Source organism: Rhincodon typus, chromosome 12, assembly GCF_021869965.1.
Source record: "Rhincodon typus isolate 14 chromosome 12, sRhiTyp1.1, whole genome shotgun sequence".
Lineage (NCBI taxonomy): Eukaryota > Metazoa > Chordata > Chondrichthyes > Orectolobiformes > Rhincodontidae > Rhincodon > Rhincodon typus.
Genome location: NC_063343.1, coordinates 11,943,974 through 11,971,662, shown reverse-complemented (window position 1 = coordinate 11,971,662; position 27,689 = coordinate 11,943,974). Strand labels below are relative to the sequence as shown.

At 42.6% G+C, this 27,689-nt stretch overlaps 1 protein-coding gene and 1 long non-coding RNA gene across 2 annotated transcripts in view; one reads left to right on the top strand and one right to left on the bottom strand.

Annotated features, from left to right (window-relative positions):
• LOC109912174 (serine/threonine-protein kinase 32B-like) overlaps positions 1 to 27,689 on the bottom strand; it is an 860,354-nt gene that overhangs the window by 575,752 nt on the left and 256,913 nt on the right. The window lies entirely within an intron of this gene.
• On the top strand, positions 9,489 to 26,857 carry LOC125484530. The gene is made up of 3 exons (XR_007263355.1): positions 9,489 to 9,608; positions 23,494 to 23,596; positions 26,583 to 26,857. It is a non-coding gene; the product is annotated as an uncharacterized LOC125484530 (long non-coding RNA).

Below are 27,689 nucleotides of genomic sequence, written 5' to 3'. Positions count from 1 at the left end.
GATGCTGCTTGGCCTGCTGTGTTCATCCAGCCCTGCACCTTGTTGTCCTGGATAGGCTGGGACTTTTTTCACTGGAGTGTCAGAGGTTGAGAGGCAATCTTATAAAATACTGAGGGATATTGATAGAGTTAGTGGCAGTTGTATTTTCCCTAGGATGGGGAATTTCAAGATGAGGGGGCATATTTTTAATGTGAGAGGAGAGAGATTTAAAAAAGACATGAGGGGCCATATTTTTACGCAGAGGGTAGTTCGCATATGGAATGAACTTCCTGAGGAAGTGGTAGATGTGGGTACATAGGAAACGTTTGAAGGGACATGGGCCAGGAGCAGGCAGGTGGGCCTAGTTTAACTTGGGATTATTGTTTGCATGGTCTGGTTGGACCGAAGAGTCTGTTTCTGTGCTATATGACACTATGTGTAAATAAAGAGTGACTTGGTGATGGGATACCGGCCTCTGTGGAGTTATTTCACCGAGTTTACTCTCATCCACAAACTTTGAAATTGTCCCAGCACACCAAGATGTGGATCACTAATATATATCAGGAAAATAACTTCTTATTGTAAAAGTATACTTTATTTATAAAAAATTATCTTTATGTATGTACACAAGGTACTCAAATAGCTCTGCACAGTATTTACATATAATGAAAAAACAAACATTGGAATTTGACATTGCCTGCAGTGCAAAGGCATTTTCTACACAAGCAGGACACTATATACATTTTGAGACAATGAGTGGATAACTGTACCTTGGCAGAAAGACCCTAGAGGGTGGTCTTTTCCCACTGTACCCTGGCAGCAACTGCCCCAAGCTTTGGTGCATCCTTTAGCACGTGGTCCTGAACCTTGGCGTGTGCCAGTCTGCAACATTCAGTCAAGGTCAACACTTCATGCTGGAAGACCAACAAGTTTCAGGCAGACCAAAGAGTGCTTTTCACCAAATTGATGGTCCTCCAGGTGCAGTTGATGTTTGTCTCAGTGGTGTCCCAGGCAACAGTCCATAAAGCACAGAGTCATGTGTCATGGAGCTACTCGGGACAAATTTCAACAAAAACCACTGCAGTTCACCCTAGACCTTCTTTGCAAATGCACATTCCAGAAGGAGATATGTGACAGTCTCTACCGCAGCCACTTTGAAGGCAGTTTGCAGTGGTGCAGAGTCCGGGTGTACATGCAGGATCTAATGGGCATTGCCCTTCTCACCATCTGCCAAGCTATGTCTTGGTGCTTATTGGAAAGTTCTGGCAATGAGGCATTCTGCCAGATGACTTTGACAATCTGCTCAGGGAATCAGAAGTTAAAGAAGTTTGCAGCATGGAAACAGGCCCTTCAACCCAACTTGTCCATGTCACCCAATTTCCACAATCAATCTAGTCCTATTTGCCGGCATTTGGTCCATAGCCCTTCATACCAATCCCATCCATGTACATGTCCAAATGTTTTTTAAATGACAAGACAGTTCCAGACACTCACCACTCTCTGTGTGAAAAAAATTTCCCCTCTGGACTCTTTTGTATCTCTCCTCTCTGACCTTAAACCTATGCCCTTTAGTTTTAGGCTCCCCTACGACAGGGAAAAGCTGTTGGCTGTCTACTTTATCTATGCCTCTCATGATTTTATAGACCTCTATAAGGTGACCCCTCAGTCTCCAATGCTCCATGGAAAGAAGTCCCAGCCTATCCAACCTCTCCTTATAACTCAAACTTTCCAGTCCAGGTAGCATCCTAGTAAATCTTTTCTAGTAAATCTAGTTTAATAATATTCTTTCTATAGTAGGGTGGCCAGAACTGCACACAGTACTCCAAACATGGCCCTACCAATGTCTTGTACAGTTGCAATAAGACATCCCAACTCCTGTACTCAATGCTCTGACCGATGAAAACAAGCATGCTGAAAGCCTTCTTCACCACCTTGTCAACCTATGACTCTACTTTCAAGGAGTTTTGAACCTGTATCCTTAGATCATTTTGTTCTATAACACTCCCCAGGGCCCTACCATTGACTAAGTCCTGTGCTGGTTTGACCTACCAAAATGCAAGACCTTGCTTTTGTCTAAATTAAACTCCACTTGCCATTCCTCAGACAACTGGCCCAGTTGATCAAGATCTCGCTATATTCCCAAATAATCTTTCTCACTGTCCACTATACCACCAAGCTTAATGTCATCCACAAACTTACTAACCATAACTCCTAAATTCCTGTCAAAATCATTTATATAAATATCCAAAAGCAGTGGACCCATCACCGATCCCTGTGGCACACTGCTGGTCACAGGCCTCCAGTTTGGAAAACTACCCTTTACCATCACCCTCTGTCTTCTACCTTCAAGCCAATTTTGCATCCAGTTGGCTGGCTTTCCCTGAATCTTATGAGATTTAACCTTACTCAACAACTGATCATATGGTACCTTGTCAAAGGCCTTGCTAAAGCCCATGTAGACAACGTCTACCATACTGCTCTCATTAACTTTTTGTTAAAAAAAAACTCAATCAAGTTGGTGAGACTTCCCACGCACAAATCCATGCTGACTATCCCAAATGAGTCCTTGCTTCTCCAAATGCCTGTAGATTCTGTCTTTCAGAATCCCCTGTAACAACTTACCTAAGGCATTAGGGTCACCAGACTGTAGTTCCCAGGCATCTCCCTGCAGCCTTTCTTAAATAATGGCACAACAACAGCTATCCTTCAATCTTCAGACACTTCACCCGTGCCTGTCGATGATACAAATATCTCCACTAGGGGCCCCGCAATTTCCTCCCTAGTGTCCCACAATGTCCTGGGATACAATTCATCAGATCCCAGGATTTATCTACATTAATGTTTCTTAAAACTTGCAGCACCACCTCTTCTGTAATGTGGACTCTCTTCAAGACATCACTATTTATTTTCCCAAGTTCCCTAGAATCCATGCCTTTCTCGACGGTAGATACTGACGAGAAATATTCATTTAGGATCTTACCCATCTCTTGTGGCTCCACACACAGACAACCTTGTGGATCTTTAAGAGGCTCAATTCTCTCCCTAGTTACTCCTTTGCCCTTCATGTACTTGTAGAATCCCTTTGGATTCTCCTTTACCTTATCTACCAAAGCCATCTCATGTCCCCGTTTAGCTCTCCTGATTTCTCTCTTAAGTGTACTCCGACGCCCTCTGTATTTCTCAAGTTAGGAAACTAATTTATGATCCAGAACTTTGAAACACTGACCTTGACAACAGGATGTGTCTCAGGCTCCTGTAGCCTAACTTATGCTTTCTCCTTTCATTATGGTTCACTCCATATCCATTATATCTGCACACCCTCACTTTCTCCATTATTACTGATAATTCTGCTCATCATTAACACTCATTACGTCTTGTTTAACCTTCACCCCTCTTTCAAATCCATCCACCCTTCTTTATTACTGTCTAGCCAAATCTTATTACCATCTTTATCTATTTAAGTACCATCACACTGTCCTCCTCTATTCTCTCTCCTCCAGCACTCTCCATTCACTATTCAATGCTCTCTTATTTCCTCATTCCCATTCTGGCCAGTCTAGGTTCAGTATGAGTGTTGGTAAGTCAACGGCAATACCTGTTCTCCTCAGCAAGAATTTTAACATGACCCTGTAATTTAATATCTCCTGATTGCCTCTCCCCAGGTCATTGAATAGCCCAGATCTCTCAGTCACATGATCATCGGAGCTTGGTCGTATGACCCAGGATGATTCTAAATCCTGTCGCTCTGACCTCTGTAACAATTAACCAGGAAATGGGAATCTCTGACAGGCAAATTTGCTGCTCTGTAGAATGTTCCATTCTAATTTACCGACCTGCTTACTGAGTAAACGTGAGGCAGAATATTCCTGTTCAAACTCTTGGGTAACGATACAATAAACTTTCCAACCAGTCACACTGACAATCTCTGAGCACCGTCACATGACTCCCCCCCCCAAAATATCCTCCATTCTTGATGACTGACCCCAAACTATCCCAGGCTCTGCAACTATCTCCTAACCTTATTACTCCCCTGATGACCTGGCTACTTGGATTTGTGGAGCCATAGAGATGTACAGCATGGAGACAGACCCTTCGATTCGTCCATGGCGACCAGATATTCTAAATTAATCTAGTCCCATTTGCCAGCATTTGGCCTGTGTCCCTCTAAATCCTTTCTATTCGTACACCAATCCAGATGCCTTTTAAACATTGTAATTGTTGCAGCCTCCACCATTTCGTCTGGCAGCTAATTCCATACACACACCCTCTGCTGTGTGAAAAAGTTGCCCCTTGGTCCCTTTTAAATCTTTCCCCTCTCACCTTAAACCTATGCCTTCCAGTTTTGGACTCCCCTATCCTGGGGAAAAGACTTTGGCTATTCATCCTATCCATGCCCCTCATGATTTTAAATAAATTTCTATAAGGTCACCCCTCAGCCTCCAAAGCTCCACGGAAAATAGCACCAGCCTATTCAGCCCTCCCTATTGCTCAAACCCTCCAATCCTGGCAACATCCTAGTGAATCTTTTCTGAACCCTTTCAAGTTTCACAACATCTTTCCTATTGCAGGGAGACCAGAATTGAATGCAGGAGTATTCCAAACGTGGCCTAACCAATGTTCTGTACAACCGCAACATGACCTCTCAACTCCTACAGATGCAGTTCTTCTATAATGTGATAGTTGCGTTCTTGTGTGACTGCATGCTATGGAAAATCACGTTATAGGAAAATCGCTATACCTGTACAGCAGAAAGTTCACGTTATCCAAACAGCGACCACTATTCATCAATCACGTTACAGCTAATTTGCGTTAATGAAACGCATGTTATAGCAGAACTACCTGTCCTCAATGCACTGACCAATACAGGCAAGCATAACAAACACCTTCTCCACCACCCTGTCTACCTGTGACTCCATTTTCAAGGAACTATGGACTCGCACCCCAAGGTCTCTTCACTCAGCAACACTCCACGGGACCTTCACATTAAGTGTGCAAATCCTGTCCTGATTTGTCTTCCCAAAATGCAGCACCTCACATTTATCTACATAAAACTCCATCTGCCACTTCTTGGCACATTTGCCTGTCTGATCAGGTCCTGTTGTACTCAGTACCTCCCCGCCAAGCCCCAACTGGACAACAACAACACCCCATCTTTACTAATACTTTTGGAGCCTGAGAACCCATATTTTCACTAATCACTCTCTCAGTACCACACCTTCAAAAGTTGAAGGACATGAACCCATGTGTCCGTCTTTCCCTGGACACTTTTGATCTGTGGAATGAGGTGTGTTTTGCTTTTCCTTATCACTTTTGCCAATCGCATCACCACATACCTCTCTACTAAACTCCATTTACCATCTGTCTGCCTGTGATGTTAGCCTACCTATGTGTGTCGCAGTTGGAACTTTTAGCGTTCCAATACCTAAGTCATTCATTTAAGAGATAAAAACTAAAAAAAAAACCATGGTCCCAGCACTGACTCTTGAGGAACACCACGACCTATCATCCAGCAGTCTGATAAACTATTCATTGCCATAATGCACTGGTTTAATCAGGTTGACAGTTACCTTCATAAAAACTGAAAGAACTGTGGATGCTGTAAATCAGGAACAAAAAACAAAGTTGCTGGAAAGGCTCAGCAGGTCTGGCAGCATCTGTGAAGGAAAAAACAGAGTTAACATTTCGGGTCCAGTGACCCTTCCTCAGAACTGATAGTGGCTGGGAAAACAGAAAATAGGGAGGTGGGTGAGGTAGGGAGTAAACAATAGGATAGAGCCTTAAGAGAGAGAACAGTTGGACAGACAAAGGAGTTGATAATGGTCAAGGTGGGAGGGTGAATAGTTGTTAATGGGGACTGTTAGTGACTAACAACAGGTAGCGTGTCATGGCAGGCTATGTGATAACAAGGGCTGGTGTGTGGGGTAGGGGATTGGGACATTTGCGAGTTTAGGCCCTAAAATTATTGAACTCAGTATTGAGTCTGGAGGGCTCCAGGGTCTGCAGGCGGAAAATGAGGTGTTGTTCCTCCAGCTTGCGTTGAACTTCGCTGGAACACTGCAGCAAGCTAGAGACAGAGATGTTGGCCAGGAAGCAGGGTGGGGTGTTAAAGTGGCAGGCAACAGGTAGTTCGGGGTCTATTTTGCGAGCAGAATGTAGATGTTCTGTGAAGCAGTCACCCAGTCTACGCTTCGTTTCCCCAATGTAGAGGAGACCTAGAAAAGGCCCTGAACTACCTGTTGCCTGCCACTTTAACGCACCACCCTGTTCCCTGGCCAACATCTCTGTCTCTGGCTTACTGCAATGTTCCACTGAAGCTCAACAGAAGCTGGAAGAACAACAGAGATAACAAGGTGTGGAGCTGGATGAACACAACAGGCCAAGCAGCATCAGAGGAGCAGGAAGGCTGACGTTTCAGGCCTAGACCCTTCTTTAGAGGAACAACACCTCATTTTCCGCCTGTGGACCCTGGAGCCCTCCGGACTCAATATTGAGTTCAATAATTTTAGGGCCTAAACTCGCAAATGTCACAACCCCCTACCCCACACACCAGCCCTTGTTATTTTCTGAAGAAGGGTCTGGGCCCAAAACGTCAGCCTTCCTGCTCCTCTGATGCTGCTTGGCCTGCTGTGTTCATCCAGCTCTACACCTTGTTATCTCAGATTCTCCAGCATCTACAGTTCCTAATATCTCTGGAAGAACAACACCTCGTTTTCTGCTTGGGGACCCTGCAGCCCTCTGGACTCAATATTGAGTTCAATAATTTTAGGGCCTAAACTCTCCCATGTCCCAGCCCCTTACCCCATACACCAGGCCTTGTTATAACATAGCCTGCCATTACACACTACCTATTGTTCGTCACTAACAGTCCCCATAAACAACTATTCACCCTCCCAGCCTGATCGTTATCAACTCCTTTGTCTGTCCAACTGTCCTTCTCTCTCTTATGGCCCTATCCTATCATTTACTCCCTACCCCACCCACCTCCCTATTTTCTGCATATAAACTGATGTTTTCCCAGCCACCATCAGTTCTGAGGAAGGGTCACCAGACCCGAAACGTTAACTCTGTTTTTTCTTTCACAGATGCTGCTAGACCTGCTGAGCTTTTCCAGCAACTTTGTTTTTGTTGTGACAGTTACCTTCCTTCGCCTTTTTGTAATACTTTGTCAAATACTGTCTTAAAAATCTACATCGACAACATACATTGCTTTCTCTTCATTAATCATCTCGGTTACTTCATTAAAACATTCAATATTAGTCAAGTCTTTTACCAATCAACACTGGGTCTCCTGAATTAATTCACACGTCTCCTAGTGCCTGTTCATTGTGATTTTCCCTGCTTGTTATTTTCAAAGCCTTTTCCACCATTAATGCTAAATGAACTAACTTTTAAACTAAACGTGTCCTGACTGAATACTGGGCATTTTCAAGTAGATAAACAGACCCATGCTTGGCAGTTACTCTGCTGACTACATGGGGACCAGGCTGACGAATGGACATTCAGCCATGAATTTTAAGCTACAAGTAAAATGGGCAAGACATTAGGACCTTCTGGAGAGAAAAGGAGAGAGAGAGAGAGATGCCCTTCATTTTCCTTTGGCTCATGATGGTACATTTGTCCCTTTCTCTCCAGATGTCAGACCACCAAGACATTTCATTGAGAAACATCGGTGTGACCTGGTGCAAAGGATTTCCCTTGTCGAACCTCTCGCTGACATCCTCAGGCAAGCTGAAGTCCTCAACCTAGATGAATATGAGACAATCCGAGCTGGGGAAACTCGAGCTGAGCAGGCCAGGTGTTTACTGGATGCTGTCATCCACAAAGGAAGGGCAGCTATGGATGTCCTTCAACAGGCTCTGTGGCAACAGGACCCCTATCTTATGCGAGAACTTCATTGATAAATAACCATAAGACCATAAGACATAGGAGTAGAAATTAGGCCATTCAGCCCATTGAGTCTGCTCCACCATTCTATCATGGCTGATAAGTTCCTCAACCCCATTCTCCCGCTTTCTCCCCGTAATCTTGCATCCCCTTAATAATCAAGAACCTATCCATCTCAGTCTTAAATGTACTCAATGACCTGGCCTCCACAGCCTTCTGTGGATGTGAATTCCATAGATTCACCACTCTCTTTGAATGAAAGAGCAAGGTAGTGTTTTATACTGAAATGCGTGAGCTATATTGTAAATAGAAGAAAGAAAAGGAAGACAAGCAGTGACATCTCAAACCAACAATTTAATAATGACCAGTTAATTTGTTGGATGAGGGATAAATTACAGTGAGGACACCAGGGAAAATTCTCCTACCATTCAATAGCATTGCGGGATAGTATAAGAAAACTTGAGAGCATAGGCAGAATTTAATACCTCCCCTTAAACCCAGCGCCTCGGATGGTGCAGCGCTTTCACAATGGACATGAATCTGGATTATGTCCTCAAGCCCCTGTATTCGGGGCTCAAACCTGCTACCCTAAGGTTAAGAGGTGAGAGTGTTATCAACGAAGACATGAATTAATCTCAAATATTTGGAAGGGGATTTCACATAACAACGTAATAAATATCAATAGAACCAGCCAGTTTATTGCCAGCTGTGTTCTTGTATTTGTTGAAGGAATTATCAGATACACAAGGTAATTTTCCAGGGCAATGTCACATCCAGTCTGTCCCTTTTGGTTTGATCCGAGATCTGGAATCCTTCTGTAAATGATTCTGAGTGATCTGCTGCCGCTACAACGGCTGACAGCCTCCTGTCCCTCCTGTTGTTTGGGGAGTGGGCTGGACATGGCAGAGTGCCAAATGGCACTAGACCCATTCATACCCACTATGAGTGTAGTCCATGTATCTGAACATTCCCTCATCGTACCCTCACAGTGGATGAATCCTCAATTCTTTTTCACATTGAAGTTGAGCTGGAAATCTTGCTATGCATTAGACTTCAAGGTCACTCTACTAATGATCCTTCCACTGTGCAAGCTTTGTGTTCAGCCTTGGTGCCCATGCCCACGAGGTATTGATGGGTTAACAGGCTCAGTGGGTAGCAGTGTTAGTACTGCAGAAATCTGACTCCAAACTCAAAGCTGATGATCCAGTGCAGTACTGAGGGAAAGCTGCTACCAGAGCTGTTGTATCTTCTAGTGGTATTGATTTATAGAGGAAGTGTTAGCCAGAATACTAAGGAGATTGTTCCAACACTTCTGCAAACTAGTTCTACTGATTAGACTGAAATATTCGATAGACATTGTAAACAAAAGAAAAGGCAGATTTGCAAAGAAGGTTTTGCAGGATCACAGAACTTCTGAAAGCCCTTTACAGCGAATGACATACTTCTCTCAAACAAGTGGATGTAAAAGGTTGTGTGGCAATGTTTCAGAGAAGAGAAGGTGTCCTGTCCAATATTTACTTCTGAACCAACACCACTGAAAGAAAAATGGTCTGGTTAGTGTTGTGTTGCTGTTTGTGGGAGCTTGGTGTGCACCAATTTATTTCTCATTTCTGTCATTCCAGCAGTGTCTTCAGTTCATGGACTGGCTGAGGATGCTCCATTGAGCTGAGCCAAAACAGAAATTACAAAAACCCAACCCTGGACTGGTGCAGAACCTTGACTGATTACCCAGCAATCCTGTGCAGGTTTGTGGTGTCTGTGGTGGTTTCTGCTTATTTCTGCGATTCCTGACACCCCTTTCCTGTGAAAGCACAATGAAAGATGAGGACCTGACAAAACCCCGGACCCCATAGGTTCGTTTAAATGTCATTGCAGTATAGATTCACTGCCATTAGGTGTCAGTGAGGGTGCTCGGTTAAAAACCAATATCTGGACAGCGTCACCTCCATTGCAACTGTAAATCCACATTGCAGTCAATAGCCCACCTCCATCATTAACCTTTGCTCAAATAGCTGTATCGGCTAGTTCTTGGCTCTGGGGCCTAAAGGGATCAATGGGAGAACACAGGAACAGGGTACTCAGTTGGATAATCAGCTCCAAGGAGAAAGCTCAAAGGGCTGAATGGCCTACAGCTGCTCCTAATTTCTATGTTTAGCCAGTGTTTCATCAGCTCTGGATCAGTAGTAGCCCTCTTGCCTGAGGGACTGGGTTGTGGATTCAAGTCCCACTCCAGAAGCATAAACATGTAATCCAGGCTAAGAATTGGGTGTCATACTGAGGGAAAGCTTTATTGCCAGAGGACCTGTCTTTTCTCGTGAAATATTAAATCTAGCTCCTGTTTGGATTTTTGGTTGGGTGTGAAGATTCCCAAATCTACATTGAAATGGATGAGACCATTCAATTAGATTGAGACTGATTTGTATCTTAACTCTGTTGCAGTGTGACCAATAGCAAGGGAGAATGGAAAGGACCACATTTCCACAAGGTGGGGCATAGGGCAGGGCAGGGGTAGTTGGGAGCAGTCAGACTTGAACCTGGGATTCTGTTGTTGTTGACTTAGCCCAAATCTTATGCCTGACTCACCCTGCCCCAGGTCAGGCCTGAAAGTGTCCCCATCAGCTGGATACTCACTGAACAGTGTCTAGTCCCAACTACCTGCCAAAATGTAACAGCACCCAGGAGACAGTGCCAGCCAATGTCCCCTCCTGACTGTGTGAGCTCAGGAAAATAAAATTGTTTTTCGGTAGCCTGTACCCAACAAAAGCCTAGTTTTAACCTTAAGGTAATGCCCCCACCTTGTTCTTTCAGACTCCATTTAGAATATAGTAAACAGTTTTAGGCCCTGTATCTAAGGAAGGATGTGCTGGCCTTGGAGAGAATCCAGAGGAGGTTCGCGAGACTGATCCCAGGGATGAAGGGCTTGTCATATGAGGAGTGATTGAGGACTCTGGGTCTGTATTCAATGGAGTTTGAAAAGAGGAGAGGGAATCTGATTGAAACTTACAGGATACTCAGAGGCCTGGATAGAGTGGACATGGAGAAGATGCTTCCACTAGTAGGAAAGACTCAGACTTGAGAGCACAGCCTCTGAGTGAAGAGACGACCCTCTAGAACTGAGAGGAAGGTGAATTTTTTTCAGCCAGAAAGGGCTGTGGAGGTCATGTCATTGAGCGTATTTGAAACAGAGATAGGTTTGTGATTGGTAAGGGGGATCAAGGGTTGTGGGGAGAAGGCAGGAGAATAGAGGTTGAGAAACATATCAGTCATGATTGAATAGCAGAGCAGACTTGATGGCCTAAATGGCCTGATTCTGCTCCTATATCTTATGGCCATATGGGGATTTTATGTTCTAGACTCTCCATCAGTAAAAATGATTCCTCTTGAACAACTCCACCAAGTCCTTTAAACATCTGAAACACTGTAACTAGATCATTGCTTAATCTGTGTCTAAGGGAATTCAGACCAAGTCTACATAATCTATTCTCCTCATATTTTAGCTCCGAGAATCCCATTATCATTCTGGGAAACCCTCTCCAAGGTTGATGCATCTTTTCTCCTTTGCAATGTTTGAACTGAATGTACAGCTCCAGATGGGGTTGTGCTGGAACTTTATAGAATTCTAACTTACTTGACACTCCTTCAAGATGTCACTTGGTTGTACAGATCTTGAGTATGGCTGAAAATAGACTCATTTTGTCAAAGCTTTAGGTCTTGCACTCATCAGGAAAAGATGACCAATTCAAGGGGAAAACCAATATGTTGAAAGTGCTAATTGGTTGGCAAATGCACTCTGCTTGGTAGTTGTGTTGCTGTGGAGATTAGTGATAATGGACAGCCATTTGCTAGTTCATTTGTCAGGGCAATGACCTGACCAATCAGAGTCAATCTGCCTGGTTTAAAATTTAAACAAAGCCTGTCGGTAACTATCAATCATCTGGAGGGAGAGACGGAGAGACATTATTGGCAGGATTTGAAAAAAAGGATGAGAATTTTAAAAATGAGGCATTGACACTTTGGGAGACAATGTAGGTCAAGAGACATTTACCCCATTCTCAGTCAGATTCCCTGTCCTTCGTAGAATCCACCTATTTTTCATTTGATTGATTTTGTGAAATCAGGTGGGTTGTCCAATGCACAGGTTAATCCACCAGATTATCTCCCAATCACAGAAGACAAAACGTTACCACTACAATTGAAAATTGGATCTCCCAAGAGGAAGGTGAATGTTGTAGCTACTGAAAATTCCAGCAGGGGGAGTGAAAGAACCATTCACCTTGTAACTCATTGTGGTATCTATATCGCTTAGGGAGCTTACCTTTAACTTTGTTGACATCCAGTGCAAACATTCAAATAAACATTCCGTTCAGATCATTTCCTTTACTTATTTGTGCATATATATGAAATAATTTACACTAAACCAGGGCTGATCTGTATGAAATTATAAAGCATTAAAGCAAATACCTCCTGAAATATCTCCACAAATAGTTTACAAACTCCCATGAGGAGTTACAGTAGGGCAAGGATAAATAGGGTCTAGTTGTACAGAAAGTTATAACTGAGAGCAGACAGCCTGACTGATCCTGACAACAGTCTTCAGCTAAATTGTGCTTTCTCCTGTGCATTATTTAGTTGCATTTTTTTTAGTGGTTTTATATTTTTGTTATTTTTCTTGTGATGTTGGTTATAGATAAAAAGAATTTGTCTCCCGCCTCCCTCTCTTAACTGCCACTTTGAGTGTTTCTAAATCTTTTATTTCTTGTTGTCTTACTTTGCATCGTCAATTCTTTCTATCACCCTCTTTCCAACCTTTATACTTCTGTCATTTCTTTGATGGCTATGGGGATGAGATACAACCTGCTGGAAAGAGTTTGCTGGACAATGATGTAAAGGACAGTTAGGACCTGGAAAGGTTAATTGACATAACGAGTAAGGTCTGTTCATCAGACTACAAAGGACATTTCCTGGGAGGAGCTAAGCAGTCTCTAGTGTGTCCTCTCTTAGTTCTTCAGGGTATGCAGTATTAGCTGTCTAGCGTGTGATGTGTTTACTCTTCAGTGTGTGCTCTGTTAGCTCAGACTCAGTCTGAGTCTTACACCATGGAGACAGGATTTTAGCAGGGCTGCATCATCGCACCAACCCTGTTCACCATCTTCATTGCCGCCATCCTCCATCTCACTGGGCAAAACCTGCCCAAGGGAATTCAAATCTTTTGCCTTTTGGACGGCAGACTGTTCAACCTTAGTAGGTTCAAGGCCAAAAGCAAAGTCTCCACCGCCTCCGTTTTGGAGCTTCATTATGCTGATGACATCAGCATCGCAGAACGCTCTGTGGAAGATATGCAATGCATCTTGGATGGCTTTGCCAAGGCATAGAAGTTCCTCGGCCTTAACTTTAACAGGCAGCGGGAAGTATAGATAGAGTCATTGGATGGAAGGCTGGTTTGCGTGAAGGACTGGCCTATGTTCATGACCCTCGGTAGTTTCTTGCGGTCTTGGAAAGAGCAGTTGGCAAACCATGCTGTGATGCATCCAGATATGATACTTTCCATAGTGCATCTATAAAAATTGGTAAGAGTTCTTGTGGACATGCCAAATTTCCTTAGTCACTTGAGGAGGTAAAGGCGTTGTTGTGCTTTCTTGATTGTTGTGCGACATGGGTGGTCCAGGACAGATTGTTGGTGATCATCACTCCCAGGAACTTGATGCTCTTGACCATCTCCACCTCCAGCACCATCGATGCAGATAGGGGTGTGCTCTCCACTCCGCTTCCTGAAGTCAATGACCAGCTCCTTCATTTTGCTGATGTTGATGGAGAGACTGTCGTCTTTACACCATGCCACTAAGCTCTCAATCTCTTTCCTGTATTCTGTCTCGTCGTTGTTTAAGATCCGTCCTGCTATAGTGGGGTTGTCAGCAAACTTGTAAATGGAGTCGGGTGGAATTTGTGCCACACAGCTGTGTGTTTGACTGATTGGAGTCCCCCTTTACTTCACTAAGGACTGCTATCCTTTAACTTTCACAATTGGCAATTTTGTCAGTAAACTGCTGGAACATACTGCAGGCCTGACTTTGACATAAAATGCCCACCCACTATGTGATTGATAAATTGACTGTTCAGTACTCCCCTTGATTTCCTTACTGACTGAAAATATAGCCATTTCAGCCTCAAATGTTATATTCCATCTGCCAAGTGTTTTTGGTCACTCTCTAATCTATACCTCTCTGTTGACTCTTTGTGCAATCCTCACTAGTTGCTTTTCCATCTATATTGTGTCATCTGCAAACCTGATGATAATGCATTCACTTTTCTCATCCAAGTCATTGCTATATATTGTTAAAAAAGTGTGGCCCCAAAACGGATCCCATGGCACTCCACTAATTGTCATTCCTGAAAAGGTCCTCTTCATCACAACTTTCTGTCTTCTATTAGTTAGCCAATTCTCTATCCATGTCAATAAACTACCTCCAATACTTGTGAAACAGCCTAATATGTGGTACCTTATCAAACATCTCCTGATAATCCAAATATATTACATCTACTCTTTCCCTTTATCTATCCTGCTTGTTACTTCCTCAAAGAATTCCAGTAAATTTGACAGGCATGATTTCCCTTTCATGATGTCATGCTGACTCTACTTGATCATACGTATTTCTAAACACACTGTTATTACATCTTTTATAATAGACGCCAACATCTTCTCAGATGAGACATTAAGCTAACTGGTCTATAAGGACCTTTTTTTATCTCATTCCCTTTAATTATAAAAGTGCTACCACAGAGGTTGGCAGCATGTAAGTGAGTGCTGAAGACCCTGTGTGCTAAGAAAGCAATGAGAGCTACACAGAGGCTGGCAGCCTACAGGCAGTGCTGAAGTCAGTGTGAGTGTGGCCTAAGAAAGCAATGTGATGTGTACAGACACTGGCAGGCTCCAAGTAAGCAGTAAAGTGAGTGAGTGCTAAGAAAGCAAGCTAAGGGCCATAAGGTGCATTTTGTGCAAATGCATCAGATATGCAAGTTGTAGGTGTTCCTGAGTAAAGTGTTGAAGGGTTGAAGTAGGCTATGATTTGGGCTGACAGTTGACATGGTGATTTGGTTACACTGATGGTTTGCTGATGTTGGCTTCCATGGTGAGGGGCCAAGCAGAATGTTGGCCATGGAACATGCAGGGACATTGTGGTGGAGAAACAGTTGCCTGAAGCATTAGCATTCGGTGACAGATCACTATCAGCTATGGGCTCAGAGGTACACATTGGGTAGGACAGTAGAACTGGAAATGAGGCACAAAAAAAGAACTGAGAATTTAGTAAAATGCGACAATTTCTCAATTCACTATTTATGCTTGTTAGAAACTTTCTCTTGATGTTGTCAATGAGGTTTGTTCATTCACAACTTGCTCTCTAGGCAAAGGTTAGGCAACATTTCCCTGTGTCTTCCCTCAATCCGTTCCACTGTATTTTCTTCCTTTATCACCCTAACATACGCTACACTGGGGTGGAGGGGGGAGAAATTCCACTCAATGTCTCAACCTTTTGGTCTGCTTCTGGATCAGTTGCTACCCTACACTGGGATTGTCATGATGTGGCTGGTGCCAGGCATTGATCTCAGGACCAGAGTTGCCAGGTTGAGTATATTCCTGGAAGTTTTTTACACATGACCTCCTGCTGTGAACTGTGCCCCCACCCCCCACACCCCCGACACATTTGGCACGGCCATTTCTTAGCTAGCTGGATCTTTGTTACAAGATTGGTTTAACCTGGACTGTTAGTGAAACAGCCTCTTTTCATTTTTTTCCAATATGCTTCTAACAATTAAGTGAAGCATTTATAAAAGAGAAGTTTTTTTGAATGCTACGTTAGTGTTTCTCTTGGAGCAGTATCCTGGATTCTGGGTACCGCTAGCTGTAACACCAATAACACAGATAAAAACAGTCAAGGAAGATCCATCAGCAAATTGAGGGATTTCTTCTTCCAATTGTGCATTCTTGAGCAATTCCAAAGTGTTGGAAACTGCAGTTCCTTTAAAACTGAATTTTTCTAGTGTTTCCTGTGAAGCATAAGATCTCATTTAAACATGGTTACAGTAGTAACCCAAACTAAACACTTTTTCCATAAAGAAGAAGGAAGGTACAGGAAATATCACAAGAATCACCAAAATCACTAAGAACACAATGTTTCATTGACATCAAAGATTTATCCAGTGTCATGTATACTTTGTTATCAATGCAGTGTTTGGGGAATCAGGAATTCTTTTACTTAGAAAGAATGACAACTAACCTTCAAATGAAGGTAGACAAACAGGAAGCTGGAAGAACAAAGCGGGCCAGGCAGCATCTGGAGGAAAGGAGCGGTCAACGTTTCGGGTATTACCCTTCTTCAGGACTGGATGTGTGGGTAGGGGGAGCTGCAGATAGAGAGGGGAGGTGAAGGGGTGAAGGCGGAATGGTGGTGATAGGTGGCAACTGGTGGTAGGTATGACCTGGTTGGTTGATGGGAGGGATGAATCTGATTGGCGGCTGGAAGGGAGGGTCAGAAGGTAGAATGGAAGGGAGGCAGGGGGCCTGGAGGGTGAGGTGGGGTTGGATGGCAAGGTTATTTGAAATTGGAGAACTCAGTGTTGAGTCCTCTGGGCTGTAGGGTGCCCAGGTGGAAGATAAGGTGCTGTTCTTCAAATTTGCGTTCTGAGTCACTGCGACACTGGAGGAGGCCATGGATGGACATGTTGGGGGGGAGTGGGACAGGGAGTTGAAATGGGCGGTGACTGGAAGGTTAGGCTGGCTGTTATGTGCCAGGCAGAGATGCTCGGCGAAATGGTCACCTAGTCTACATTTGGTCTCACCGATATAGAGAAGCCCACATCGGGAGCACCAGATGCAATAGACTAGGTTGGGAGGGAGGCAGGTGAAGCTCTGTCTCACTTGAAAGGGCTGTTTAGGTCTTTGAATAGAGGTGAGGGAGGTGGTGTGTGGCCAGGTTTGGAACTTTTATGGTTACAGGGAAAGGTTGGAATGGTTAGTGGGGGGTGTGGCACAAACTGAGGAGTGGTGAAGAAGGGAATGGTCCTTGTGGAAGACAGAGAGGGGTGGGGAGTGGAAGGTGTTTTGGGTGGTGGGGTCTAATTGGAGTTGGCAGAAGTGTTGAGGATGGTACATTGGAATCGGAGGCTGGTGGGGTGGAAAGCGAGGACAAGGGCAATCCTATCTTTATTATGTTTGGAGGAGGTGTATGGTAGTTAAGAGCTGTGGAGCAGCGAATGGAGGGGGATTCCACTAGTTTCAGTTCCAAACATGAGCCATATACAATGCAAAACTTTCATTATTTTCTACGATAGTGTAGGTGTTTACCAGTTTAAACCTTTCTCCTTCTACTCCTCCTTACATGTCAATGAATGAAGATGTCAGCTCTCATGCCTCTGGCATTAGTGATCAGCTGGATACCCTCAACCTGCAGAGCTCTAGACCTAAACTGGCAATATGTGAAAAGAGAAAGCCTTCACCCTCTCTTCCACAATCTGCCCTCACAATACAGCATACCTGAGAGTGTGGGTCTTGACACCAATGCAGAAGAGGCAACACAAATTCATGATACATAAATTGCAGGGAGGTCAGGAAAGTGTAATTAGACTAACTGGATTCTGATGGAGAAAAGGTTCCCACAAAACTGAAGGATTTCCTTGATGTTATAGCAGTGAGAGAAATGGGCTGCCTGACCATGTTATCAGAATAACATGGTGACACAAAGAAAAGCTCTTTGGTGCAGCAGATTTTCAGGATCTGTGTGAATGCATTGTCTGAGAGGGAATGATGGAGGCAGATTCAATCTTGGCTTTCACAGGGAATTGGATTATTGGCCAGAGAAGTGAAAATGAGGTGAGTTGCATCTGCTGAGACCCAGCACAGACATGATAGGGTGAAGTGCCTCCTTCTGACTTGTGATTGTATGAATGGGGTCTGCTGTCCTTCATCCAAACTTACCCCATTTGCATAAGACCAAAACTAAAAGAATTAGAAGTCACATTTACTCAAATCTTATGGGTCTAGCTTATATCCTGACTGGACTTTTCCTCCCTTGCATTGACTTTCACTTCTGTCCACAAAATCTGCACCATTGTGAAGGAGTAAGTGGTAATTCCCAGTATAGACATACAGTAACCAAGCCTTCAGAACTGGCCTGGAGTCTGCAGGAATTGTAGATTAATCTCTATACACAGCTGCAAACAGTCTCAGGAGAAAAATGATATAAGAACTTAAACATGACATATTTTATTCCTTCATGATACAGAAATAATGGAAAAGGGAACTATGTTGTTTGACTATGGAAGGCCATTGGAGGGAAAAAAATCTTTTAAAATTGATTCTTAGTTCGTGTGTGTCGCTAATTAGGCGAGTATTTATTGCTCATCTCTAATTGCCCTGAAAGCAGCCTCCTTGAACTGCTGTATTCCTTGGGCTCTCGTGCTGTTAGGGAGTTCCAGGATTTTACCCAGCGACAGTGAACAAACAATGATATAGTTCCAATTTAGGATGGTGAGTGGCTTGAAGGGGAACTTGCAGATGCTGGTGTTCCCATACATCTTCTGACCTTGTCCTTCCAGATGGTAGAGGTCACAGGTTTGGAAGATGCTGTCTAAGGAACCTTGGTGAATTAATGTAGTGCATCTTGTAAATGGTCCACATTCTTGACACTATGCACAGGTGGTGAAGAGATGAATGTTTAATGTGATGGTGATGATCAAGCAGGTTGCTTTTTCCTGGGTGGGTAAGGAGGGCATAATTTTTTCTTTAAGGACATTTTTTGAGATTTTCTCAAGGACGATTTTATTGATTTTCAGGGGCTCATTTTACAGTCCCACTAACTCCTTTATTAGGTGATGCTGTCACATAGTAACCATACCTTCTTGTACTTAGGTCCTGGCTGTTTCTTGTGTCATTCCACTGGACCTCATTCTGGAATATCAGTAGAAGCCTGGGGAAAATCAAAGGAATTCATACACAGCAGGAGGAGTTTCTAAAACCCCCACCAGTTTAAGGAAGCTGTCAAAAGCTGTACAATCATGAACAGTGGGTGATAGCTGGGAGGATTTATTAAGCCTGATTGAAGAGTGAATAGCAACATACCATCATTAAAACAGGCAGGAGTGGAGTTAAGGAGTGATGATGATAATGTTTGAAATGGTTTAAATTTGGCTTGAGTTTTCAGTGCAGCTTCTGTTTTTGATTCTTTAAGTTATGATCACAGTTTCATTTTCCCTGCTTCATTCAGTCTTGTCACATTTTGCTGGAGCACTCCAGGCACGCTTTAGAATTTGCAACCTAAGGTACCAATGCACTTGGTTCAATATCACCTGTAGTATCTCATCCATTCAACACATATATGAAGTTAATCAACCAAACTGGAAAGTAATGGAAACAGTAGTCTTAAAAGTATCTAAGTTATTTTCTGTTTTTGTTTTGTTTTACACAGTAAGAGTGACTTCTTGACCAGTGCAATATCACGTCTTGCAGTACCATGGCAATCCTTAGCAACTTGCCATGGCAACAGCACATTGTGTGGCATCACATGACTTAGGTACCACTGTGCTTCGAGGAAGTAATTTTGATAAAAATAGGAGAGAAATTGTACAAAGAGGAGAAATAAAACGTGCCCAGTGTTATGAAAAAGTGCTTCACAACCACTGAGTTCTTATGTCATTCATGTATAGCAGAATCCCAAAGACACAAATGAGAAGAAAAATTAATAAAAAGAAAATAAAGAAAGGGACAATGGGGATACACAGCTAGGGGATGAAAGAAAGGAAGTAGACTGGAGACAGAAGAATTAGGGCAGAGATGAAGAAAAGCAATAAACAGTGGAAAAAAACCTGCAAAATAGTGAGGGAGAGAAAAATCAGAGGGATAAAATGGGAAGAAGAGAAACAGGTGGAGGGATAGAGAAAATAGAGAGGAGAGGAGAGGAGGGAAGATAGGGAATAAATAGAAAAAAGGGAAAAAGAAAGTAAATAAAAGTGAAGAAAGGAATGGTAAAATTGAGAATAGAAACAGGAACAAAGAGAGAAAAGAAGGTGCGAGCAAGGATGGACAGCAGGGTAGCAGGGCAATTAGTCAGTTTAAGTGCTGAGCTCTAATAATAAAGAAAACATCATTAAATTAATTGATCCTACTCTATAATACCACAAGAAGTTTCAAGGTCAACACTGACAATGTTTATATTGCTTTATGCTAGTGTAACACATTGAATAACTCTTTCATATTCAATATAATTGACAGATCAAGGGGAGCTTCACCTACAACATATTTTAACCACTGTTACAGAATTTGCTAAAAAAAGGCAGAAAATGCTGGAAATACAAGGCAAATCAGGCAACACCAGTGAAGAGAAGAAGTTAACATTTCAATTGATGGCCTTTTATCAGAACTTAAAAGAAAGTTAAGGAATAAACAGGTTTTATGGTCAGTGTTACGGAGCAGGATTGGAGAGATTAAATAGCTGCAGTTAAATAGTTAGCCATGAGGTAGAACAGTTTTTGATTCTTCTAACCTTTCTTAGGCAATTATTTAGGGAGGTAGATTAGAACCCTCTGAAATCTCTGACTCAAACTCAGGATTAGGAACCTTTTTCGAATAGCCTATTGGATATTTAAACTTCCCGAGAAATTACCCTACAATCAATGTGTCACATAATATGACCAATAGTCCTGACCGTTTCTCTCTGGATATATCTGGGCCTCCCTTTACATGGAGGCTGTAAGATTTGGACCAGTATTAAAGAGTATTCGCTGTTATAATGTAGGAAATGTTGCAGCCAGTTTCAAACAGCAAAGTCCCACATATACTAATCTGATAGTAGTCAGGTGATTATTTTTCCAGTGATGTTGGTTAAGGAATAAAAAAAGGGCAGGAAACTGGGAAAATGCCTCTCACTTCTAATAAATTTCCTCATTCCTCTTTATTATTTACCTCATTCCCCTGGTATTTATTCTCATTGCCATTCTGTTGGTGTTTGTCCTCATCCCCATGTTGATTACTCTCATTACCATTGGTGTTTGCTCTCATTCCCGTTATTTTGATTCATTCCTCATTCTCTCAGCTGATGCTGCCTCTTTTTCCTCCTCCTAATCGAAGTGCCACTTTGTTCCATCACTGCTCTTACCCCTCCCTCTCCGCATCCTGTTCCATTGCCACTCAGATCTCATCTCCAATCCATCCACAGCGTGTATTCCAGCTCACACTTGCTGCTGTGCAGGATTAAACTCTGCTGTACAATTTGGGAAGGAGCCCCTGACCTTCCACCAATAATGCAGCACGGAACGTGTTAATGTTTTGGTTGAGCAGTAGAGCATTAGGAATGGGTGAAAGGCGAAGCAGTTGGTCCTCTTGTGTTTTGTAAGTGTATGGAAACCAGGAGGTTGTAGACGTTAAAGATTCCGGTCTATATGGAGATGGTATTCATTTGAGGTGCAACAGAAAGCATCATTTTCCAATAACAACAAACATTGAGCCCTCACGAGATTATTTATTTTGATTAAAAAGTGCTACATAGGTTGTTAAAAACTTCATAACATGTTAGTCTTTAATTTATGTTTTAAAACTGCATTTTCCATACTTAATAATGATAACATCCAAAGAAAGGTTCAAGTGTAAACTTGGAGCATAGAAAACAAACCGTTCTACTGCATTTCCCAGACACATGTATTCAAAGCTACTAATAGTGGGATCTGGTGTGAGTAGTGCTGAATCCCAAGTTGTGGCCATCAGTGGCAACAGCATCTTGGAAGGTTAAGGCGTAGGGCAGCTGGGTAGAGTCAGGCCCTCATTGGCAACCCAGACTGTTTTTTTTTAAACTGATAATTATTACAAATCTGTAACAAACATTTTGATCTGGTGCTGAGCCAACATGGCTTCATTTCTTTGTGTGATAGAGTTAGTATGTAGTTAATGCACACGGTTAAAGTCGCATTGTCTTGTTTGAACAACCTTCCGTTCTCTAGACAGCATGGTGGCATTGATATGTGAATGATATACATTTTTTCTGATTTGTTATAAAAGGTGTAAATGCTGGAAGTACTCAGCAGGTCTGGTAGCATCTGTGGAGAGATGAACCAAGTTTATATTTCAAGGCAATCACTGTTTTTCTGCTAAGAGGTCAATGACCTGAAATACCTACTCTTTCCGCTCTCCACAGAGTTACTCTCTCTTGCTGTTTACAGTATATTTTACGATTTCCAGCATCTGCAGTATTTGTGTTTTGCCATCTGGTTTGCACTCTCTCTCCAAAAGAAAAACAGTTTCACAAAGACTTGCCAGTATTCCCCCTTATGCCTCATTAAGGAGTTTACTTCATCTGGAAACGTGCGCAGAGTACCGGGGTCCACATGCTCACTGGCCTGAGAGCCATTCCTCGTGTTTTTGTGCGATTGGCAGGTTGTGGTTACTTCTGAACTCCATCTCCACCCACCTCGGCACACCCCATGTCCCCACTTGCCTTACTCAGAAGTGCTGAGGTCAGTTGTGGCACCCCTCTCACCTGCTGCCCGGGTGGAGATGAATTCACTCAGCAAAAGTTAGGATTAAACCTGGGATCTTCTAGCCTGTGTTGCTCAGTACCATGCTATGTGGTGCATTCAAGCACTGATAGCAGCTATGACAATGCCTTTTTAACGGTTAGGGCTGACATGTACTATGAAGATGCATGGTGCATTTCCTATCTAGTTTTGAAAGTCCCAGAGGTGCCATGCTCCCAGAGCGCAGCCTAACTAACAGGGCTGCGTGCGAATTGTCTTGATCACATTGTTGTTTTTTCCGTCATCGTCTTCTTTCTGATGCTCCTTTTTGTCTGCTGTGCATTTTTGCTGCGCTTGACCTGGATTTTGATTGAGTCTGAAATAAATGAACAGAAGTGTGAAGTACCGCTGGCGACACAGAAATGATTCAACGTGACAGTATTCTCCTTTCAGACAGCGAGTTGCTCAGAGAAATAGTAAAGAATAAAACAACAGTCTCTCTATCCAAGCTGCTAGCTTCAAAAGTAAGGGCACTCGAAGTGCAGAGAAACCTGTTAATGAACGGAAAACAACCTTCGAACTGTCCTTAGCATTTACACTGGAAGCGTAAGTTCAAGAAACCTTTAACTTGCTTTCTCACCAATTGAAGATCCGGCTAGCATTAATTATTGTCTAACTGACCTCAAGATGGAGTAACATCCTAATATACGGCCTTAAACAGACAAGTTACACTGCTGTAAGTGAAAATAGAATTTAGGCTGCCGAGATGCTAACACGATAACATGAGATAAAAGTACTTTTTTATTTATTCATGGGCGGTCATGTCAAGCGTCTCTTTTGGTAAGAGCTGAGCAAATACTTCCGATGATTATCAACACCGCTCCACAGTCTCAGCATCCTGCTGCGTTCTTTTACTACTCCCGTAACATGAGAATGGGATTAAATAGACAGCTCTTTCAAAGATCTGGCACAGGCACAATGGGCTGAATAGACGCTTCCTGTGCTGTATCATTCTATGACATTAACTGAAAGCCACACGTTTGGGAGCCTGCTGTCTAAAAAGGAATTTGATATTTGGGTTCTGAAAATCTTTTGCTGGCTGACTGTTTTTCCACCTTCTCCATTTTTTATTAGGAAACTACCTCCTATCAAGTGAAATTTAATAAGGCAGATTCTGACAAGAGTCCACTGCGCTGAATTGACTACTCACTAATGCGGAGGAGCACGAAGACCAAAGGTGATCTAAGTGTATTCAGACAAAAGTGAAACACTGTGGATGCTAGAAATCTGAAATAAAAAGGACAAAACTTGTGCACAAAGAAACACGGTTAATGCTTCATATTGAAGCAAAAGGTCATCAACCTATCATGTTAAATCTGCTTCTCCCTCCCCACAGATGCTACCTGACCTACTGTCTATTCCTAGCATTTTCAATTATTATTTTAGGTACATCTGCTGATCTTTAGATTCATTTACCTGCCTTTACTCCATATCCTGCCCACCACAGGAATAGGGGGAGGTCATTCATCCACTGAAGCTTGTTCCACTAATCATTCACATCATGGGTGCCCTGCACCTCAATTCCATTTACTCACCTTTATTCCATATCGCTTGATAGCTTTACCCACCTAGTAGTCTAAAAAATGTCAGTTGAAGGAGAGAAACAGAAAATAGCTTTCAAGCTGACCTCAGCAATTATACTGGATAGTTTGTACATCCCCTTGTGGAAGAAGTGCTTCCTAACTTTTCCTCTCGAACTAGTTTTAGTGCACATCCTCATTCAATTCCCCTACCTAACGAAATCTATTTAGGCATGAGAAAGTGATGTATTTATATACTAAAACAGTCATTCTGCATTCATGTGCATACACCACCGGTGCACCCAGATTTACCATCATAAATTAGAAGCAATCTGTTTTAAGAAGCTACAATTCACAAGGGAAGCAGTGACAGGATTGGGCAGGCTGCTGGGGCCAGCTCAAGGGAAGTGCACAAGGTCACTTTCATGTAATGGGTACCTTAGACCTACAAGCCAGCTGACATCATGACACATTCAAAGACCATGATCTAGGTTTCCATGAAGTGGGCATTTATTGATGGAGGTATTTGGACCTCCCCATGCTGTCCTCTTCATGGGCAGAATGGGTATCAATTGATGAATGTATAGTTGGCATGTGAATGGTCACTGCTAGGTTTCTGATATTTTGACAGGCGAGGATGGCTGCAACATAAATTGACATAGGTCTCAAAGGTGTTGTGTTGCCACTGTTGCAAGTTGTTGGAAGGGATCCTGAGGGACAGGATTTACATGTTTTTGGAAAGGCAAGGACTAATTATGGATAGTCAACATGGCTTTGTGCATGGGAAATCATGTCTCACTAACTTAGTTGAGTTTTATGAAGAAGTAACGAAGAGGATTGATGAAGGCAAAGCAGTAAACATGATCTATATGGACTTCAGTAAGATCATTCAACAAGGTTCCTCATGTAGCTGGTTAGCAAGGTTAGATCACATGGAATACAGGGAGAACTAGCCATTTGGATACCGAACTGGTTTGAAGGTAGGAGACAGAGGGTACAGGTGGAGGGTTGCTTTTCAGATTGGAGGCCTGTGACCAGCAGTGTGCCACAAGGATCGATGCTGGGTCCACTACTTTTTGTCATTTATATAAATGATCTGGATATGCACATCAGAGGTATGGTTGGTAAGTTTGCAGATGACATCAAAATTGGTGGTGCTGTGGACAGCCAAGAAAGTTACTTCAGAGTACAACGGGATCTTGATCAGATGTGCTGGTGGACCAAGGAGTGGCAGATGGAATTTAAGTTGGATAAATGTCAGATGCTGCATTTTGGAAAGACAAATCAGGGCAGGGCTTATACACTTAATGGTAAGGTCCTGGGGAGAGTTGCTGAACAAAGAGACCTTTGGAGTGCAGGTTCATTGTTCCTTGAAAGTTGAGTCGCAAGTAGACAGGATAGTGAAGAAGGTGTTTGATTTGCTTGTCTTTATTGGTCAGTGCATTGAGTATGGGAGTTGGGAACATTGGGAACATACAGGACATTGATTAGGCCAATTTTGGAATACTGCATTCAATTCTGGTCTCTCTGCAATAGGAAGGATGTTCTGAAACTTGAAAGGGCTCAGAAAAGAATTACAAAGATGTTGCCAGGAGAGATTGGAGAGTTTGAGCTATAGGGAGAGGCAAATAGGCTGGGGCTATTTTCCCTAGAGCATCGGAGGCTGAGGGGTGACCTTATTCAAGTTTATAAAATCATGAGGGGCATAGATAGGGTGAATAGCCAAGGTCTTTTCCCCAGGGTAGCAGAGTCCAAAACTAGAAGGCATAGGTTTAAGGTGAGATGGGAAAAATTTAAAAGGGGCAACATTTTCATGCGGAGGGTAGTGCATGTATGGAATGAGCTACTAGAGGAAGTGGTGGAGGCTGGTATAATTAGAACATTTAAAAGGCATCTGGAGGGGTATATGAATAGGAAGGTTAGCGGGATATGGGCCAAATGCTGGCCAATGGGACTAGATTAATTTAGGATATCTGGTTGGCATGGATGAGTTGGACCGAAGGGTCTGTTCCCATGCTGTACAGCTCTGTGACTCTATTTTATAACTTTGTGTCTGCCCCGCTTCCTCCACCATGAGCCATTACCTTGTCCTGGATTAAAGGGAACAGGCAGCATAACCAATGGCAAAGGTGAACAGTGAACTGGAGCTTTATGACACAAGTGCCCATCCTCAATTGCAGATAGGAACAGTCTTAGGATCTCAGTAATAGCAAATATACTTAATTTCCTGCATCACATGATATATAGTCAATTCCAAGTGTAGTAAATGGAGCAAAACAACAACGTCCTCACTGTTTAAAAAAGGATAAATCAGGTAATGACACATCTATCAGTCCAATCTCAGTCATGGGTAAGAATCAACGTTAGATAGAATACTTGAATTAAAAAAAAACAAGCATTTGTAAAAGGCATGTCATGTCTGAAAGATTTAATACAGTTTCCAAAAAAATAGGAATAATGATAAAGATAGACCAATACCTATTGAAAGGAATTTTCAGAAGGCATTTGATGTGTTTGTATATACGAAGCTTATTAGTAAAATGAAGACCCGCGTTACTGAAGTAAATGTGAAGAAAGACTCTGAACTCTGTTTCTCACACTAGAAACACTGAAGGTTTCTAACCTTTTCTGTTTTTATTACAGGATGTACGGAACAATGCAAAAAAAGAAAATTAAGAGTAGTAATGAAAGACTGTAACCCATTTGTGAGGGATACAAATGGTAGTAAGCCATAGAGATCAATGTTGGGATCATTTTTCTTTTGAATATGTATAATTTGGTCTTAACAAATGTATTTCAAAATAATGAAGAAGGTACTACCCTATTGAACACTGTTGTCTACCATGCTATTGGGTTTGTGCTGCAGCTTGTCAGAAATGAATTAATGAAGAAATAAAGGGAGAATGAATAGTGAGCAAGTACTAAAAGGAATCACATGCATATTGACATTATGCTGTATGAAGAAGAGAATAACTAATCAATCAACTTCCATCATAAGATCACAGACCAAAAATTGCCAAAATACCCACTTCACAGCTGTTCCTGTCATTCATTAATATGCCCAATAATAATATATATATACTCAATAATAATCAAAGATTCAAAAAAAGGCATTCTTCTGACCAATATGTCAAAGCAAGATTGTGAACAGAGGCTCTATATATTCCTCCTCCATCTTGTTACCACACTTGCTTCACATCAATAATACTGCAAACCCTTCATTGTGCTGGATAGGTAACCAGCCAGACTTGGACTCTCAGTGGATGCCTCATGCATTGGGAGGAAGATCACTGCCCTCTTACCCAGTGGCCTGCACAGGAAACATCCAGATCCTATTTTGATGAACTGCCCTCAAGAACACACATAAGGTCCACACAGAGCAACAGTTTCTGTTCTGGTGCTGTTGGGATGGTAGAATCAGTCAGGAACCAGTGCTCTGCCCTCCCAAAACAGAGCAGCCCATAAAACTGACTCATTCAGGTTCACTTAATTTAAAATATATTGATGCTTTGTTATTGCTTCTCATTGTTTTGTTTATTGGAGTGTGAAATCAAGTAAGGCACGTGACCTTTCATACAGGACTCATCTTCCAGAGCCTCCAGCACGTAATACAGGTGACACATTAATGCAGTTTTAAGTGAGTGTTACACTGTCAGAGATGCCACTTTGTGGATGAGATATTAAACCAAGTCTCTGCCCTCTCCAATTGTTCTACTACATAGAAGAGCAGGGGAGTTCTCTTTGATATTG